Source organism: Staurois parvus, unplaced genomic scaffold, assembly GCF_062004578.1.
Source record: "Staurois parvus isolate SC_StPar_1 unplaced genomic scaffold, SC_StPar_1.0 ptg000914l, whole genome shotgun sequence".
Classification (NCBI taxonomy): Eukaryota; Metazoa; Chordata; class Amphibia; order Anura; family Ranidae; genus Staurois; species Staurois parvus.
Window position 1 is genome coordinate 25217 of NW_028318710.1, and position 6504 is coordinate 31720.

The following is a 6504-nucleotide window of genomic DNA, read 5'->3' on the forward strand; positions in this document are numbered from 1 at the left end:
GCGGTGTCTTTGCTGTGCTGGATGTCTGGAAGGTCATCAAATTTGTGTCCTTTTACGACATTTTTTGATTTTGGAAACTGCCAGAAGTGGACGGGTGCCAAGTCTGGGAAATAAAGTGGTTGCAAATGCCTGCCCCAGAAATCCATTCGGAAACTTGACCAAACACTTGAACGCATGGGCAGGAGCATTGTCGTGTTGGGGAATCCACTTGTCAGGCCAGAGTTCTAGTCTTTTCCTCTGAAACAGATTCTTGTAAACTTTTCATTTTCTACATTTCCATCCGACGTTTTGTGTTTTTGGCTGCCCTCTTCTTGCATCTTTGTGTACATTTTCCCGCCCCTCCTTAAAACATCTTAAGCCATTCGAAAACAATGGACTTCTTCATGGAATGTTCACCAGAAGCCTGTTTATAACCACTCTAAAGTTTCACTCGCACTTTTGCACAATTGTACAAAATTTGATGTTATTCCGCTGCTCCAAATTCCTGTCGCTTGTTGTCCGGCACATACGTGTTGTGTCTTCTACTACTCCATAAACACCGAGTCCACTGGTCTGCTACCCAGGCGAGTGTGAGAACATGCAAAAACATGCTCGAATGCGAAGGGCGGTGTGACTGACCATCGTGCTACGCCGCGGGCATTCTGGGAATTCAATTGTCACACCTCGTATTTCAAATTCTCAGCATGGGGAACCAGGAGCAGAATAAACGAGTTTATGTAATCCCAATCGCTAAAACCTCACATGGCTTTTAATGTTTTTATTGGGAGATTACTGCAGGACCGGAATCCCTATAGATGTGGTCAGCCTGAACGAGCATTTCACAGTCCCAGGAACCATTGCAAATCAACTCAGCCTTCTAAATTGGAATTTGACACGGTTAACTCTGGCTCACCAGTGACTGTAAAGAAAACTCACATTCTAACCTGTTAATGCTCTTCCATGAGTCCTTTAGGACCGTAAACTTCAGAGCTGGATTTGCCCCCCCCTGAAGAAAACACAAGATGGACCACCACCATCATAACTCACAAACCTAACACCATAAATATATCCATCGCAGACGTGCAAAAGAGAAGGAAATTACCTTCTTGGAACAGCAGTTATCCAGTATTAGATTTCCCAAATCACCCTCCACTTGGGTTTCCTAGAGAGATTACGAGGGTAGTCTGAAAAGTTCATGGCCTGACACAGAAGGAGTGACCACACAGACATGAAGCTTTATCAATGCACCAAGCTATTCAGTAGGTTCTACTCTAGAAAAAATGGAGCATGCACGCTATCTGGTTTTCATGCTCTCTTAGCAAACAGTTGAAACCCCAATGGTGAAAGTGGAAGAAGGCTCAAAGTTCCATCAGAGGGCAAAGTGATAGCAACAGTCTTCTGGGATTCCAATGGTGTGCAACAGCGGTGGACAAGACTGTTGCCATCACTTTGCCCAATGATGGAACACTCTGAGCCCTTTTATTCCACTCTGGATTACCGAGACTGTACAGAAAACTCACATTATAACCAGATAATGCCTTTCCATGAAGTCCTTTAGGACAGAAAACGTGAGAGATGGATCTGCTCCTCTGCAGAAAACACAAGATGGTCCATCACTCTTCTGGGATTTGAAGGGTGCTCGGCCCACAAGACTGTTGCCATCACTTTGTCCTCTGATAGAACACTCCGAGACCTTTTCTTCCACTCTGGATTACCTAGACTGTAAAGAAAACATAACCCGATAATGCCCTTCCATGAAGTCCTTTAGGACAGTAAACTTGAGAGATAGATCTGCTCCTCTGCAGAAAACACAAGATGGGCCATCACTCTTCTGGGATTCCAAGGGTGTGCAGCAGCGGTGGACAAGACTGTTGCCATCACTTTGCCCGCTGATGGAACACTCCGAGCCCTTTTCTTCCACTCCGGATTACTGAGACTGTAAAGAAAACTCACATTATATCCCGCTAATGCCCTTCATGAAGTCCTTTAGGACAGTAAGCTTGAGAGATGGATCTGCCCCCCCCTGCAGAAAACAAAAGATGGGCCATCACTCTTCTGGGATTTGAAGGGTGTGCAGCACACAAGACTGTTCCCATCACTTTGCCTGTTGATGGATCACTTAGCCTTTTTCTTCCACTTTCTCCTTTTTTAACTTGAGTACCAAAGAGGGCATGAGAACTGTATAGTGTGTATGCACCATTTTCCGTGCTGACCCTCTGGAGGAGTGGCTTCGTGCAGCGAAGGTCTGAGTAGTCACTCCGTCGGCCCATGAACTTTTAAGACTACCCTAGGCTGGGACCATGGCTTGAAGCATTTTCTTCCATAAAACATATTATTGGCTGTATAGGAGGTTAATCCAATAATACTTCACAAACTTTAACCTTGGGCCCATGTGGCTGCTGTATGGAAGTGGTCAGCAGAGGGAATGACCCTTCTGGTACAGGATGTGGAGAGAGACCTTGTGGAAGTCACTTTGCTGCATAGGGAGCTGGATTTCTCTGCTACAGTGTAGGTCATAATGGCTGACTGGATCCATCTTGCAATGAATATTTTGGGTGCCTTGCTCCTTTCTTAGGTTTGTAGAAGAAAATGGAGAGTGTTGGATGTACTCTTAATGCACTGGAGTATGTAACGTCTAACTTCCAAAGAAGCAATATACGAATGTCATACTTGCAATACTGGTCCCTATTACTTTTGTTGTTGGAGTTGGTGTGGCCCTTTCAGTAAAGGGACCCTTGCTTACCGGATAGGGTCATTAGGAGGAGAAATTCAGCATTCCTGGCCAAAGTGGCCATAATTTGTCATAATCTTTGAGGGATGTCCTTCCGCCATTTCCCTCAGTTCTGGGATTTGATGACCATAGCATTACTAGGGGTGGACAGTTTGGTTAGGCAACCTTGTTTTCTAAGTGGGCTCCTCAGCTCCATGCACTTCCATCTGTGGTAACTCGTCTGAATAGGGTAACGCTACAGTGGTACCTAACAGTGAGTTTTCTTGGTTCACTTTTTTATGGTATCTTTCACTTTTTGGGATTTCCAGGGATGGCCTGTCCAGTCTCTGTTTTTGACCATTTCAGTAGTGTGGCCCCGTCAGTAAAGGGACCCTTGCTTACCGAATAGGGTCATTAGGAGGACAAATTCAGCATTCCTGGCCAAAGTGGTTGCAAAAATCAGGAAATGGTCTTTCATTTTTTTTTATGTCAAGAAGAACGTGGCTTCTTTATGGGTTGATGCTTGTTGATAGAAGAATGGTAAAAACGCTTTCTGATTCGTGTGACCATTTTGGCGTAGCATTGGAGACTCTTCTGACTGTTCCTGGAGAATTGAGAGCCAAGCCCTCCTTGGCCATAGTGAAGTGATTTAAAGATTCTGCAATGTTCCATGATCACTTCTTCCAGAAAGACTGTTGGAAAGCATATGCTAGCAGAAGGTCCCACATGTGGGCTAGCGTATCTTAACCCACTGGACTCCATTGTAGGTTCAAAAGAAAAAATTTTGATTTTGAGCTGTGCCAGAGGTCTGCTTGAAGAAGTTCCCATGTCCTAACTAGTAGCTAAAACACTTCTGGGTGCAGAGTCTACTCCCCTTGTCTGAGTTGGTTCCTAGTCAGTAGGTTTGCTGTGACATTTTCCTTTCCTCTTATGTGCGTAGCTGTAAATGAGGCCGGGTTATTATTGACCAATGTGATAACTGGCTCAGCTCTTTTTTAAAGCTGGGGTCTCCAAATCTTCCAAACAATGGGCCAGTTTACCATCAGACTTTAGCAGGGCCGAACTGTGGCCAGTGGGAGTAGATAATGACTCAGGCTTGGTGGTCAGTGGGAATGAAAAAAAATTACACAACACCCCTGTGATTAGGAGCCCCATCATTGGTATCAGTGGGGGGAATAGTGCCCGTTTGTTGGTATCAGTGGGAGGAATAGTGCCCCATCGTTGGTGTCAGTGGGAGGAATAGTGCCCCGTCGTTGGTGTCAGTGAGAGGAATAGTGCCCCGTCGTTGGTGTCAGTGGGAGGAATAGTGCCCCGTCGTTGGTGTCAGTGGGAGGAATAGTGCCCCGTCGTTGGTGTCAGTGGGAGGAATAGTGCCCCGTCGTTGGTGTCAGTGGGAGGAATAGTGCCCCATCATTGTCAGTGGGAGGAATAGTGCCCCATCATTGGTGTCAGTGGGAGGAATAGTGCCCCATCATTGGTGTCAGTGGACGGAATAGTGCCACAATGGTATCAGTAATAGTGGTATTGGAAGTGTCCCATCCAGTGGCGTTACTAGGATTGGTGTCACCCGGTGCAGTAAAACATCATGTGACCACCCTGGGTGACATTAGGAGTGCAGCTTCTCTCCCCCCCCCCCCCCCACCTCCAGTTTGGCTTTTGGTGTCCTCCTGGGTCTGCTTCAGCTCTGATCTGGTGCTCTTACCACACAACTGGAAGATGGACCTCCTGGACCCTGCACACCATCTTGTTGGGGGGATGATGCAGTCGGTGTCACTGCTCTGGTGAGTATCACCTGGGTGCGATCTGCACCCCCATATTGATGCCACTGGCCCCATCATTGGTGTCAGTGAGAGGAATAGTGCTCCATTGTTGGTGTCGGTGTAGGATAAATAGTGCCCCATCATTGGTGTTCGTGAAAGGATTAGAGCCTCCTTAATAGTACCAGAGGTAGGCAACCTGTGGCTCTCTAGCTGTTGTGGAACTATATTTCCCATGAGGCATTGCAAAGATTACAAAATTGACAGTTACAGCTATGACTTGCAGAGGCATGATGGAACTAGGTTGCCTACCCCTGTACCAGAGGAAGAAGTAAGGCTCCATCATTGGTATCAGTGGAGGGAATAGTGCCCCATCATTGGTATCAGTGGAAGGAATAGTGCCCCATCGGTATCAGTGGAAGGAATAGTGCCCCATCATTGGTGTTAGTGAGATAAATAGTGCCCCATTGTAGGTGTCAGTGGACGGAATAGTGCCCCAACATTGGTGTCAGTGGGAAGAATAGTGCCCCATCATTGGTGTCGGTGGAAGGAATAGTAGTGCCCCATCATTGGTGTCAGTGGAAGGAATAGTAGTGCCCCATCATTGGTGTCAGTGGAAGGAAAAGTAGTGCCCCAACATTGGTGTCAGTGGGAAGAATAGTAGTGCCCCATCATTGGTGTCAGTGGAAGGAATAGTGCCCCAACATTGGTGTCAGTGGGAGGAATAATACCCTATTGTTGGTCTCGGAGGAATATTGCCTTATATCAATGGAAACAAATTGTGTCCCAAGGGCTGAATAAAGGCAAGCAAAGGGCTGCATCTGACCCATGCGACAGTTTGGAAACCACTGCTCACAAGAGTCCTGGATCTGGTCCCTCCCTGGTTCTAGATAAAAATCTGCTGTAATGTTATCAGACAATCACCAATATTTATTTGTCATAATCTTTGGGGGAAATCCTTCTGTCATTTCCCTCAGTTCTGGGATTTGATGACCATAGCATTACTAAGGGTGGACAGTTTGGTTAGGCAACCTTGGTTTCTAAGTGGGCTCCTCGGCTCCATGCACTTCCATCTGTGGTAACTCGTCTGAATAGGGTAACACTACAGTGGTACCTAACGGTGAGTTGGTTCACTTTTTTATGGTATCTTTCACTTTCCAAGTTTTCCAGGGGTGGCCTGTCCAGGCTTTGTTTTTGACCATTTCCATTTGCAGGGCCAGCTCCCGGAGTGAGGTTGAGTCCATATGACCCCAGGTATAGCAGACGTCATGCTGCCTAAAATGGACATAACTTCTCAGCATTTTCTTCCCACCCTGCTAGACTTGAGATCTTTTGACACTTTCTTCTTTGAGGCAAGTTTTCTGTTTGAGCCCAACTGGTAACCCAGAAATGTTGCTCTCTGACTTCTCCCAATTTTGGTTCCATGCCAGGTCTAGGAGAAGATGGTCTTTTGGAAGTTGTGTCTTCTCTTCTGGTGCATATTATAGCAAGTGGTGATAGGAATGGAATGATGCTGACACCTTGTTTCCCTAAGATGACCATCACTTCCTATGTTATCTGTAAAAAATTCTTGGTGCTGAGGCCAGGCAAACATCCATCACCTGGGTGTGTGCACTCCGGGAAGAGCATTGGACAGAATGGGGCCAGGCAGCGGTTCACAAAACACCTTTTCTAATAGGCCTGCTACAACTGTCGAGCCTACCACTGGGAGTGAACTGGGGAGAATGGTCAACAGTGGAGAGTCCTCTGAAGGCCTACGTTTACCACAAAAAGTAAAAGTTAGAATTCCACCCGAGACAGCCGAACCTAAAAAAAGGTCATAAGGGAAAGAAAGTTAGCTTGTGATCTTTGCAAGGCACCCTGCTTTGGCCCCTATGCTTAGGGCCTGTAGAGTCTAATGGACTATAAATTTAGCCTTTGGCCAAGCCTGGAGCTGGTTCATGGAGTGTTTCCAGGAGCCAGTAAACACAAGAACTGAGAGGTAGCTCCTAGGAGCCTTTTAAACGCTTTGTTCTTGTGTTTCCTGGAGGGTGGAGCCATCTCTGTAGCGTATTGCCC